This window comes from Salvelinus alpinus, chromosome 11, assembly GCF_045679555.1.
Source record: "Salvelinus alpinus chromosome 11, SLU_Salpinus.1, whole genome shotgun sequence".
NCBI lineage: Eukaryota > Metazoa > Chordata > Actinopteri > Salmoniformes > Salmonidae > Salvelinus > Salvelinus alpinus.
This window is the reverse complement of record NC_092096.1, coordinates 56,057,557-56,070,548: the sequence shown is the minus strand read 5'-3', so window position 1 is coordinate 56,070,548 and position 12,992 is coordinate 56,057,557. Positions and strand designations below refer to the sequence as shown.

The following is a 12,992-nucleotide window of genomic DNA, read 5'->3' as shown; positions in this document are numbered from 1 at the left end:
TGAACTAGAATGAAATGATCTGTTCACCTCTTCTCTCATCCCATCTCTCTTTCATATCCTATTCAGGACCTGATTCTCAACAAAAACCACAAAATGATCAGGTAAATACTGTATTAAATACTGTATGTTCAGCCATATTATTTTTGAAATATAATTCAGAAATACTATTCAGAAACACTGTAAATTATAATTGTATGTGATGATATTTATAAATCTACAGATACAAGATCCAGATACATTGAATTATGCCGCCCTGAATTTCACCTCCAAGAATAGGAAAATGGAGAGGAGGAGAGAGAAGGAGCTGGACCCCCATGTAGTGTATGCTGCTACAAGATGATAAAGTGGAGGAGGATGGAGGAGGAGGACAATTGGTTGGCCATATCTTTGAATATAAGTTCAGATTTTGCTATATTGTATCTGTGTTTAAATTAAATATATTGAAATGTAAATCAATCTCTGCAGTGTATGATTAAGCTATAAGGCCTGAGGGCATGTGTGATATGGTCAATATACCCCAGCTCATGGCTGTTCTTCCGCACGACCCAATGCGGAGTGCCTGGATACAGCCCTTAGCCGTGGTAAATTGGCCATATACCACAAACCCCAGAGGTGTCTTTTTGCTGTTATAAACTGGTTAACAATGTAATTAGAGCAGTAAAAATGAATGTTTTGTCATACCCGGGGTATACTGTCTGATATGCCACAGCTGTCAGCCAATCAGCATTCAGGGCTCGAACCACCCAGTTTCTAATTGTGAATTGTACCTCAGGGCGACTGTAGCCCTCTCCAACTCAGTTAGGTCAGTGGTATAGAGTGTGGATAGAGAGGAGGAGTTAGAAGTAAAAACACAACTGTTTAAGAGCCACAGAGTAGTTGCCTCTTTTGGCCTCTCTTAACTTAGATCTCTGTTGTGTGTGTTAGTGATTTGGTTATTTTTTTATAGGGTGACCCTGAGGGCCAAAGTACCCAGCGGTAGACAACTGTATTATACTGATCACTTATGAAGACAAATAAAGAGTTAAACCAAAATAGCCTTTGTCATGATGTTATTCGTCAATTAGTATTTCCTCTCTTGGCTTTGTACTGATCACAGACCCCTATTTCGAGAAGCACCTTTTAAGGAGAATATGATTGGGGTCTGAGTTAGAGGAGGGGCAAGGGAGGAACACATCACTTCCTGTGGTTTGAGTGAGAGGAAGAAGTAGCTCAGTGTAGAGTGAAACCTGCTGAGGTGAACATCACTGGGCCTCTCATAGACTGAGCGATGAGATGGCTATTGTGTCTCTTTCTCTGTCGCTCTCTCTCTCTCTCTGAGTATGTTTTGCCAGATTTACTGTCCACCTGCCAACCGAGTGTGGTTGGTGAAGCATCTAATCTTTGAATCTCTTTTTTAAAAATTGGCAAAATATTTAGGTGTGTGTCACAGGTGTGACTGATTGCCTTACTAAATATCCCTTTTAACCCCTGTTTCTGTTTGTTTGAGGTACGGCCGCCCACAGGAATTGAGGCAGTCCAGGGGCATGGTGGATCCCTTTTGTTGGCTGAGAGTGCATGCTGTTGGTTGAGATCATACAGAGGACTTTCAGTTGAAGCAATGGTACTAAAGAGAGAATATGTTTTCTGGGCTTCACCACTTCCTGTGTCCCTTTCTGTTTTTCGTTTTTTTTCTTCATTTTTGTTATTTGTTTGTGATTTGGAACTTTAGAAAACAACAATGAAAGGGAAGGTGTGACCACCGCTATTCCCTATTAACAAGTGTTGTTTGTTGAAACTGTTGTCTGCCTGTACTTTACTATGCCTGCTCAACCCAGATCCAAAAGAACCAGTGTACGGGTTCCCAAAGGCATCTTAAGGCAAAGTTAATAGTTAGAACCAAAAGATCCTGTGTTTCTAATGATGAATTTAGCCTTAAGATGCTTTAGGGAAACCGGACCCTGGTCACTTTTCCACCAAGTGTAAATGTGTGGGTGGTTTGAGAGGCATTCGACAATACCGGTGATGTGAGACAGAGACACTGATCCGCTGTAACTTGTAACTTTCCACTGCGTTAGCCCTAATGCATCATTCTCGTTCTCTGCTTAAGACGAGCACCCAGCACTACACCTCTCTTCATCTGTCCATCTGGACGATAAACACCAGACCAATGCCCCTCGGTTAGATGTGAAAAGAATGTGAAGAATATAAACAAGCTAAAAGGATTTCCCATCCCCGAAGCATTCAACAAGACTACAACGTCCAGATTCTCTGTCACTTTACGTGAAATAAACAACTATTTTCCTTCATGATAACCTCTGGCACCTCTGGCCAATGCGCTTAATACATACTGTAGCAACTTCAATCAGTATCAATGTGCACAGTGATATGTATTCATGTTCGCATACAATAGCTGCATACACAGGGATATGGCAAAAGCAAGTAACATATTACATATAATCTACTGACGTTCTGTTTCCTGGTGGTGTAGATGAGGATGAGGATGATGAAGATGGTCAGACAGCAGAGGAGAACTCCAGTTATTATGATGGAGAGAAGGATAAGGATTCCCATCAAAGTCACCTTTTAAAATAATAAAATATACTGTATCACTCCACTGCCTGGACTTACTCAGTCACAGGCTGTTGAATAAGATGCTGGGTCCTGGAATCTGCACCTTTTCTAGAGCAATAAAATGTTCATCGAAGCTCTCGAACTCCATCTAGTTCAGGTACTATACTGTAAAATACAGTAGATACAAAGTGTATTGTCAGAAAGAATATATTTACATCTTAAATACATAGGCATGATCCTCCCTTTTGTTTCAATAGTAAGTTTGCGTTAATACAGCTGGCTCTACCTGCTGCAAATAACTGAGAGTTGGCCAGGCAGAGTTTTGTCATTGCCCTCCTCTGTAGATAGAGCCCCATCATGCGTATACTGGTCGTTATGTATGTCAGATGAGAGTGAGAGTCAGGGGGTTAGCGGTCTTACATGAATGGAGTGATGATCCACAGGCCTGATTGGGGTCCTCTATAAGTGTCAGCTAACGCCCATATCCTGCAGTTTGTTCTTCGTGGTCTAATTGACAATATAAAAGTTTACAGTGCCTCAACCACAGAGTGAGGTGACAGGAACGTGAAGGCTGGAGCCAGTGATGGCCTGATATTATTGGTTAGTAGCTCTGACACCCAGACTTATCTGAAGGCTCTGATCATGAGCCAAAAGGCCTGTTTCTGAAAAGATCTGTCTACTTTTGTGGCTGTAGCTACAGCCAGGCAAGGGTTAGGGTTATGGTTAGGTTAGGTCTTGGGTTAGGGCTGGGGTTAGGGGTTATGGAATCGCTTTAGGGTAAGTGGATAGTTAGTTGAACATCTAAAACCATCTGTAGGGGACTATCCAAATAATGCATAACCAGCACTAACTCTGATAGGCTGAAGTCTTGTGGTCACCTATGAACTCAACCGAACCCAAACGCTTCCGCAAACATGTTCAACCTTGTGGTGTGTTTAACTGTAGGTCACTTACTTTGACGTGCACATAAATTTAAACATTTCTCTTTAGACATTCCACATAAATCGCCTTTAAAAGTGTCAGTTCAGCTTTCTGTAAATTGACATTGCTGTCCAATACCAAGTACCACGCCCCCAACCAATGAAATCCCTCACTATGATCTCAGATTGAATGAAGAGGTGTTCTCTGATTCACAACCAGACAGATCAGAATAGATCTACACACAGAATGGCCAGTATAGGCCTACTATTTATTTATTTTATCTCGTACTTTTATAGCCTACTGGACTCATAGAGTCGGCAGGTAGCCTAGTGGTTAGAGCGGTGGACTTGTAACCGAAAGGTTGCAAGATCAAACTCCCTGAGCTGACAAGGTAAAAATTTGTTGTTCTACCCCTGAACAAGGCAGTTAACCCACTGTTCCTAGGCCATCATTGAAGATAAGACCAAAGATCAAACTCCCTGAGCTGACAAGGTAAAAATCTGTTGTTCTACCCCTGAACAAGGCAGTTAACCCACTGTTCCTAGGCCATCATTGAAGATAAGAATTTGTTCTTAACTGACTTGCCTAGTTAAATAAAGGTTAAATAAACAGAGAGCTACTCTCTCAAGTTATCTTGTTGGAGCGAGTGACTCTTTGAACTTACAATGTCTAGCCCCAAGTCATTATATATTTTTTCTTGTGCTTAATGCTATTTGCCTCATGACTCCTGCATGCTTTGTTGACTATGAACTTGCCTGTTTACCCAACCGTGGGACAGACTATGTTTGTTCCCACACTCGGGACTCTGACTCTCTATTGGTTACACGGACTCTTGGCCTCCCATCCTATTCTAACCACCTCTCACAGGCTTTGTATTCATGTTACCTGATGAAATTGCTATACAATATGATCTTGCTGCCATGTGATGCACATTTAAATCTCCCATCCCTTCTAACGCGACTAGCCCTTTTTTTTTTTTACCGTTATTTTACCAGGTAAGTTGACTGAGAACACATTCTCATTTGCAGCAACGACCTGGGGAATAGTTACAGGGGAGAGGAGGGGGATGAATGAGCCAATTGTAAACTGGGGATTATTAGGTGACCGTGATGGTTGAGGGCCAGATTGGGAATTTAGCCAGGACACCGGGGTTAACACCCCTACTCTTACGATAAGTGCCATGGGATCTTTAATGACCTCAGAGAGTCAGGACACCCGTTTAACGTCCCATCCGAAAGACGGCACCCTACACAGAGCAGTGTCCCCAATCACTGCCCTGGGGCATTGGGATCTTTGTTTAGACCAGAGGAAAGAGTGCCTCCTACTGGCCCTCCAACACCACTTCCAGCAGCACCTGGTCTCCCATCCAGGGACTGACCAGGACCAACCCTGCTTAGCTTCAGAAGCAAGCCAGCAGTGGTATGCAGGGTGGTATGCTGCTGGCCTGATGATCCTCCCTCTTTTTCCCCTGCCCCGCTACAAGGTTTCTCCCTGCAGGCAGTCACTGAGTCTGAGGTGCTAAAGGAGGTCCTTAAACTTGACACCAAAACAACATCTGGGTGAGGTTTAGATCCTTTCTCGGTTTCATGGCAGCCACGGTCCGTCCTTTATTTAAAGGGGGAGATCAAGATGATCCTAACATTTTGCCCTGTTTATCAAAAGTGTTGGAAAATCTTGTCAAAAATCAACTGACTGGCTTTCTTGATGTCTATAGTATTCTCTCTGGTATGCAATCTGGTTTCCGCTCAGGTTATGGATGTGTCACTGCAACCTTAAAGGTCCTAAATTATGTTACCATTGCCCTTGATTCTAAGCAAAGTTGTGCTACTATTTTTATTGACTTTTTATTGACTCTGAGGGTTTAGAAATTGAGGTAGTCAGCTCATACAAGTACTTGGGAGTATGGCTAGACGATACACTGTCCTTCTCTCAGCACATATCAAAGCTACAGGCTAAGGTTGAATCTAGACTTGGTTTCCTATCGTAATCGCTCCTCTTTCACCAGCTGCCAAACTAACCCTGATTCAGATGACCATACTACCCATGCTATATTATGGAGATGTAGTTTATAGATCATCAGGTAAGGGTGAGATGTTATTTAACATTCGGCCATCAGATTTGACACCAGTGCTCCTTATAGGAGACATCACTGAACTCCATACTCCTCTGTAAGCTGGTCATCTCTGTATAACCGTCACAAGACCCACTGCTTATTTATAAAACCCTCTTAGGCCTCACTCCCCCCAATCTGAGATACTTACTGCAGCCCTTATCCTCCACATACAGTGGGGCAAAAAAGTATTTAGTCAGCCACCAATTGTGCAAGTTCTCCCACTTAAAAAGATGAGAGAAGCCTGTAATTTTCATCATAGGTACACTTCAACTATGACAGACAAAATGAGAAAAAAAATCCAGAAAATCACATTGTAGGATTTTTAATGAATTTATTTGCAAATTATGGTGGAAAATAAGTATTTGGTCACCTACAAACAAGCAAGATTTCTGGCTCTCACAGACCTTTAACTTCTTCTTTAAGAGGCTCCTCTGTCCTCCACTCGTTACCTGTATTAATGGCACCTGTTTGAACTTGTTATCAGTATAAAAGACACCTGTCCACAACCTCAAACAGTCACACTCCAAACTCCACTATGGCCAAGACCAAAGAGCTGTCAAAGGACACCAGAAACAAAATTGTAGACCTGCACCAGGCTGGGAAGACTGAATCTGCAATAGGTAAGCAGCTTGGTTTGAAGAAATCAACTGTGGGAGCAATTATTAGGAAATGGAAGACATACAAGACCACTGATAATCTCCCTCGATCTGGGGCTCCACGCAAGATCTCACCCCGTGGGGTCAAAATGATCACAAGAACGGTGAGCAAAAATCCCAGAACCACACGGGGGGACCTAGTGAATGACCTGCAGAGAGCTGGGACCAAAGTAACAAAGCCTACCATCAGTAACACACTACGCCGCCAGGGACTCAAATCCTGCAGTGCCAGACGTGTCCCCCTGCTTAAGCCAGTACATGTCCAGGCCCGTCTGAAGTTTGCTAGAGAGCATTTGGATGATCCAGAAGAAGATTGGGAGAATGTCATATGGTCAGATGAAACCAAAATATAACTTTTTGGTAAAAACTCAACTCGTCATGTTTGGAGGACAAAGAATGCTGAGTTGCATCCAAAGAACACCATACCTACTGTGAAGCATGGGAGTGGAAACATCATGCTTTGGGGCTGTTTTTCTGCAAAGGGACCAGGACGACTGATCCGTGTAAAGGAAAGAATGAATGGGGCCATGTATCGTGAGATTTTGAGTGAAAACCTCCTTCCATCAGCAAGGGCATTGAAGATGAAACGTGGCTGGGTCTTTCAGCATGACAATGATCCCAAACACACCGCCCGGGCAATGAAGGAGTGGCTTCGTAAGAAGCATTTCAAGGTCCTGGAGTGGCCTAGCCAGTCTCCAGATCTCAACCCCATAGAAAATCTTTGGAGGGAGTTGAAAGTCCGTGTTGCCCAGCAACAGCCCCAAAACATCACTGCTGTAGAGGAGATCTGCATGGAGGAATGGGCCAAAATACCAGCAACAGTGTGTGAAAACCTTGTGAAGACTTACAGAAAACGTTTGACCTCTGTCATTGCCAACAAAGGGTATATAACAAAGTATTGAGATAAACTTTTGTTATTGACCAAATACTTATTTTCCACCATAATTTGCAAATAAATTCATTAAAAATCCTACAATGTGATTTTCTGGAATTTTTTTTCTCATTTTGTCTGTCATAGTTGAAGTGTACCTATGATGAAAAGTACAGGCCTCTCTCATCTTTTTAAGTGGGAGAACTTGCACAATTGGTGGCTGACTAAATACTTTTTTGCCCCACTGTACAACAACCGTTCTACCAGTCACAATCTGTTAAAGGTCCCCAAACCACACACATCCCTGGGTCGCTCCTCTTTTCAGTTCGCTGCAGCAAGCGACTGGAACGAGTTGCAAAAAACACTCAAACTGGTCAGTTTTATCTCAATCTCTTCATTCAAAGACTCAATCATGGACTTTACTTACAGTTGTGGCTGATTTGCGGGATGTATTGTTATCTCTACCTTCTTGCCTTGGTGCTGTTGTCCGTGCACAATAATGTTTGTACCATGCTTTGTGCTGCTACCATGTTGTGCTGCTGCCATGCTGTGTTGCTACCATGTTGTTGTCATGTGGTGATGCTACCATGCTGTGTTGTCATGTGTTGCTACCATGCTATGTTATTGTCTTAGGTCTCTCTTGATGTAGCGCTGTGGTGTCTCTCTTGTCGTGATGTGTAATTTGTCCTTTATTTTTAATCCCAGTCCCCTTCCCCGCGGGAGTTATTTTGCCTTTTGGTAGGCTGTCATTTTAAATAAAAATGTGTTATTAACTGAATTGCCGGGTTAGCCAACGTACAATCATTGGATAATAAAGTAGATGAACTACAAGCATGTATATCCTACAAGCATGTATATCCTGTTACACCAAGTCGTGGCCAAACGACGACATAAATAACATAGAGCTGGCAGGTTTTACACCTTTTCAGCAGGATAGAACAGCCGCCTCTGGTAAGACAAGGAGCGGCGGTCTATGTATATTTGTAAACAACAGCTGGTGCACGAAATCTAAGGAAGTCTCAAGGTTTTGCTCGCCTGTCGTATAGTATCTAATGATAAGCTGAATACCACACTATTTACCAGGAGAGTTTTCATCTACATTCATCGTAGCTGTATAATTACCACCACAAACCGATGCTGGCACTAAGACCGCACTCAATGAGCTGTATACGTCCATTAGGAAACAGGAAGATGCTCATCCAAAGGTGGTGCTCCTAGTGGTCGGGGACTTTAATGCAGGGAAACTTAAATCCGTTATACCTCATTTCTACTAGCATGTTAAATGTGCAACCAGAGGGGAAAAAATGTAGACCACCTTTACTCCACACACAGAGACGTGTACAAAACTCTCCCTCGCACTCCATTTGGCAAATCTGACCATAACTCTATCCTCCTGATTCCAGCATACAAGCAAAAACTAAAGCAGAAAGTACCAGTGACTCGGTAAATAAAAAAGTTGTCAGATGAAGCAGATGCTAAGCTACAGGACTGTTTTGAGAGCACAGACTGGAATATGTTCCAGGATTCTTCCGATGTCATTGAGGAGTACACCACATCAGTCACTGCCTTCATCAAAAAGTGCGTCGATGACGTCGTCCCCACAGTGACTGTACGTACATACCCCAACCAGAAGCCATGGATTACAGGCAACATCCGCATTGAGCTAAAGACTAGAACTGCCGCTTTCAAGGAGCGGAACTCTAACCCGGAAGCTTATAAGAAATACCGCTATGCCCTCCGATGAACCATCAAAAAGGCAAAGCGTCTAAACAGGACTAAGATTTAATCATACTACACCAGCTCTGACGCTCATCGGATGTGGCAGTGCTTGCAAACTATTACAGACTACAAAGGGAAGAACAGCCGTGAGCTGCCCAGTGACACGGGCCTACCAGACAAGCTAAATTACTTATATGCTCGCTTCAAGGCAAGTAACACTGAAACATGCATGAGAGCATCAGCTGTTCCAGACGACTGTGTGACTCCGTAGCCGATGTGAGTAAGACCTTTAAACAAGTCAACATTCACAAGACTGCAGGGCCAGACAGATTACCAGGACGTGTACTCGAAGCATGCGCTGACCAACTGGCAAGTGTCTTCACTGACATGTTCAACCTGTCTCTGAATGAGTCTGTAATACCAACATGTTTCAAGCAGACCACCATAGTCCCTGTGCCAAGAACACTAAGGTAACCTGCCTAAATGACTACCGACCCGTAGCACTCACGTCTGTAGCCATGAAGTGCTTTGAAAGGCTGGTCATGGCTCACATCAACACAATTATCCCAGAAACCCTACAATTTGCATACCGCCCAAACAGATCCACAGATGATGCAAGTTCTATTACACTCCACACTACCCTTTCCCACCTTGACAAAGGGAACACCTATGTGAGAATGCTATTTATTGACTACAGCTCAGCATTCAACACCATAGTGCTCTCAAAGCTCATCACTAAGCTAAGGACTCTGGGACTAAACACCTCCCTTTGCAACTGGATCCTGGACTTCCTGATGGCCGCCCCCGGGTGGTAAGGGTAGGTAACAACACGTTCACCACGCTGATTCTCAACACAGGGGCACCTCATGGGTGCGTGCACAGCCCCCTCCTGTACTCCTTGTTCACTCATGACTGCACGGCCAGGCACGACTCCAACACCATCATTCATTTTGCCGATGACACAAACAGTGGTAGGCCTGATCACCGACAATGATGAGACAGCCTATTGGGAGGAGGTCCGAGACCTGGTCGTGTGGTGCAAGGACAACAACATCTCCCTCAACGTGATCAAGACAAAGGAGATGACTGTGGACTACAGCAAAAGGAGGACCGAGTATGTCCCCATTCTCATCGATGGGGCTGTAGTGGAGCAGGTTGAGAGCTTCAAGTTCCTTGGTGTCCACATCACCAACAAACTATCAAGGTCCAAACACACCAAGACTGTTATGCTGGTGAATGAGGACCCAAAAGCGACGTAATAGAAACAGAGTCTTTATTCCAGTCTTAAACAAACAATGATTCTCCTGGATATTATCAAGGGTTAATCCAAAACAGGAAACTGAAATCCTCTCGTCAGTAGAGAGGAACGACTGGAGACGCGACCACAGACTGCAGGTCGCTTCAGGAAGGCACAGGCCGTAGCTGACATAGACACCTATCCAAAACAGGAAACTGAAATCCTCTCGTCAGTAGAGAGGAACGACTGGAGACGCGACCACAGACTGCAGGTCGCTTCAGGAAGGCACAGGCCGTAGCTGACATAGACACCTGCTCACACGCAGCATCTGAAGAAGGCAAAAACACGACAGGGCGGAACAAGGACACAGAACAGCAAACATCAAACAAGAATCCGACAAGGACAGAAGCGGAAAACAGAGGGAGAAATAGGGACTCTAATCAGAGGGCAAAATAGGGGACAGGTGTGAAAGAGTAAATGAGGTCGTTAGGAGAATGAGAAACAGCTGGGAGCAGGAACGGAACGATAGAGAGAGAGAGCGGGAGAGGGAGAGAGGGAGGAGGAGAGAGAGGGATAGAAAGAGGGAAAGAACCTAATAAGACCAGCAGAGGGAAGCACAGGGACAAGACATGATGATCAAAGACAAAACATGACAGTACCCCCCCACTCACCGAGCGCCTCCTGGCGCACTCGAGGAGGAACCCTGGCGGCAACGAAGGAAATCATCAATCAACGAACGGTCCAGCACGTCCCGAGATGGAACCCAACTCCTCTCCTCAGGACCGTAACCCTCCCAATCCACTAAGTACTGGTGACCACGTCCCCGAGAACGCATGTCCATGATCTTCCGTACCTTGTAAATAGGTGCGCCCTCGACAAGGACGGGGGGGGGGGGAGGGAAGACGAACGGGGGCGCGAAGAAAAGGCTTGACACAAGAGACATGGAAGACAGGGTGGACGCGACGAAGATGTCGCGGAAGAAGCAGTCGCACAGCGACAGGATTGACGACCTGAGAGACACGGAACGGACCAATGAACCGCGGAGTCAACTTGCGAGAAGCTGTCGTAAGGGGAAGGTTACGAGTGGAAAGCCACACTCTCTGACCGCGACAATACCTAGGACTCTTAATCCTACGTTTATTGGCGGCTCTCACAGTCTGCGCCCTGTAACGGCAAAGTGCAGACCTGACCCTCCTCCAGGTGCGCTCACAACGTTGGACAAAAGCCTGAGCGGAGGGAACGCTGGACTCGGCGAGCTGGGACGAGAACAGAGGAGGCTGGTACCCAAGACTACTCTGAAACGGAGATAGCCCGGTAGCAGACGAAGGAAGCGAGTTGTGAGCGTACTCAGCCCAGGGGAGCTGTTCTGCCCAAGACGCAGGGTTTCGAAACGAAAGGCTGCGTAATATGCGACCAATCGACTGATTGGCCCTTTCTGCTTGACCGTTAGACTGGGGATGAAACCCGGAAGAGAGACTGACGGAAGCACCAATCAAACGACAGAACTCCCTCCAAAACTGTGACGTGAATTGCGGGCCTCTGTCTGAAACGGCGTCTAACGGGAGACCATGAATTCTGAACACATTCTCAATGATGATTTGTGCCGTCTCCTTAGCGGAAGGAAGCTTAGCGAGGGGAATGAAATGTGCCGCCTTAGAGAACCTATCGATAACCGTAAGAATCACAGTCTTCCCAGCAGACGAAGGCAGACCGGTAATAAAGTCTAAGGCGATGTGAGACCATGGTCGAGAAGGAATGGGAAGCGGTCTGAGACGACCGGCAGGAGGAGAGTTACCTGACTTAGTCTGCGCGCAGTCCGAACAAGCAGCCACGAAACGGCGCGTGTCCCGCTCCTGAGTAGGCCACCAAAACCGCTGGCGAATAGAAGCAAGCGTACCCCGAACGCCGGGGTGGCCAGCTAACTTGGCAGAATGAGCCCACTGAAGAACAGCCAGACGAGTAGAGACAGGAACGAACAGGTTACTAGGACAAGCGCGCGGCGACGCAGTGTGAGTGAGTGCTTGCTTTACCTGTCTCTCAATTCCCCAGACAGTCAACCCGACAACACGCCCTTCAGGGAGAATCCCCTCGGGGTCGGTAGAAGCCACAGAAGAACTAAAGAGACGGGATAAGGCATCAGGCTTGGTGTTCTTATTTCCCGGGCGATAGGAAATCACGAACTCGAAACGAGCGAAAAACAACGCCCAACGAGCTTGACGTGCATTAAGTCGTTTGGCAGAACGGATGTACTCAAGGTTCTTATGGTCAGTCCAAACGACAAAAGGGACGGTCGCCCCCTCCAACCACTGTCGCCATTCGCCTATGGCTAAGCGGATGGCGAGCAGTTCGCGGTTACCCACATCATAGTTGCGTTCCGATGGCGACAGGCGATGAGAAAAGTAAGCGCAAGGATGGACCCTATCGTCAGACTGGAAGCGCTGGGACAGAATGGCTCCCACGCCCACCTCTGAAGCGTCAACCTCGACAATGAATTGTTTAGTGACGTCAGGAGTAACAAGGATAGGGGCGGATGTAAAACGCTTCTTGAGGAGATCAAAAGCTCCCTGGGCGGAACCGGACCACTTAAAGCAAGTCTTGACAGAAGTCAGAGCTGTGAGAGGGGCAGCCACTTGACCGAAATTACGAATGAAACGCCGATAGAAATTAGCGAAACCGAGAAAGCGCTGCAACTCGACACGTGACTTAGGAACGGGCCAATCGCTGACAGCCTGGACCTTAGCGGGATCCATCTGAATGCCTTCAGCGGAAATAACAGAACCGAGAAAAGTGACAGAGGAGACATGAAAGGCGCACTTCTCAGCCTTCACGTAGAGACAATTCTCTAAAAGGCGCTGGAGTACACGTCGAACGTGCTGAACATGAATCTCGAGTGACGGTGAAAAAATCAGGATATCGTCAAGGTAA

At 45.8% G+C, this 12,992-nt stretch overlaps 2 protein-coding genes across 2 annotated transcripts in view; one reads left to right on the top strand and one right to left on the bottom strand.

Annotated features, from left to right (window-relative positions):
- LOC139533338 (uncharacterized) overlaps positions 1–12,992 on the bottom strand; it is a 76,891-nt gene that overhangs the window by 51,309 nt on the left and 12,590 nt on the right. The window lies entirely within an intron of this gene.
- The window catches only part of LOC139534822 (uncharacterized), a 45,613-nt gene that overhangs the window by 20,533 nt on the left and 12,088 nt on the right, over positions 1–12,992 (top strand). The gene's annotated exons all lie outside the window — the stretch shown is intronic.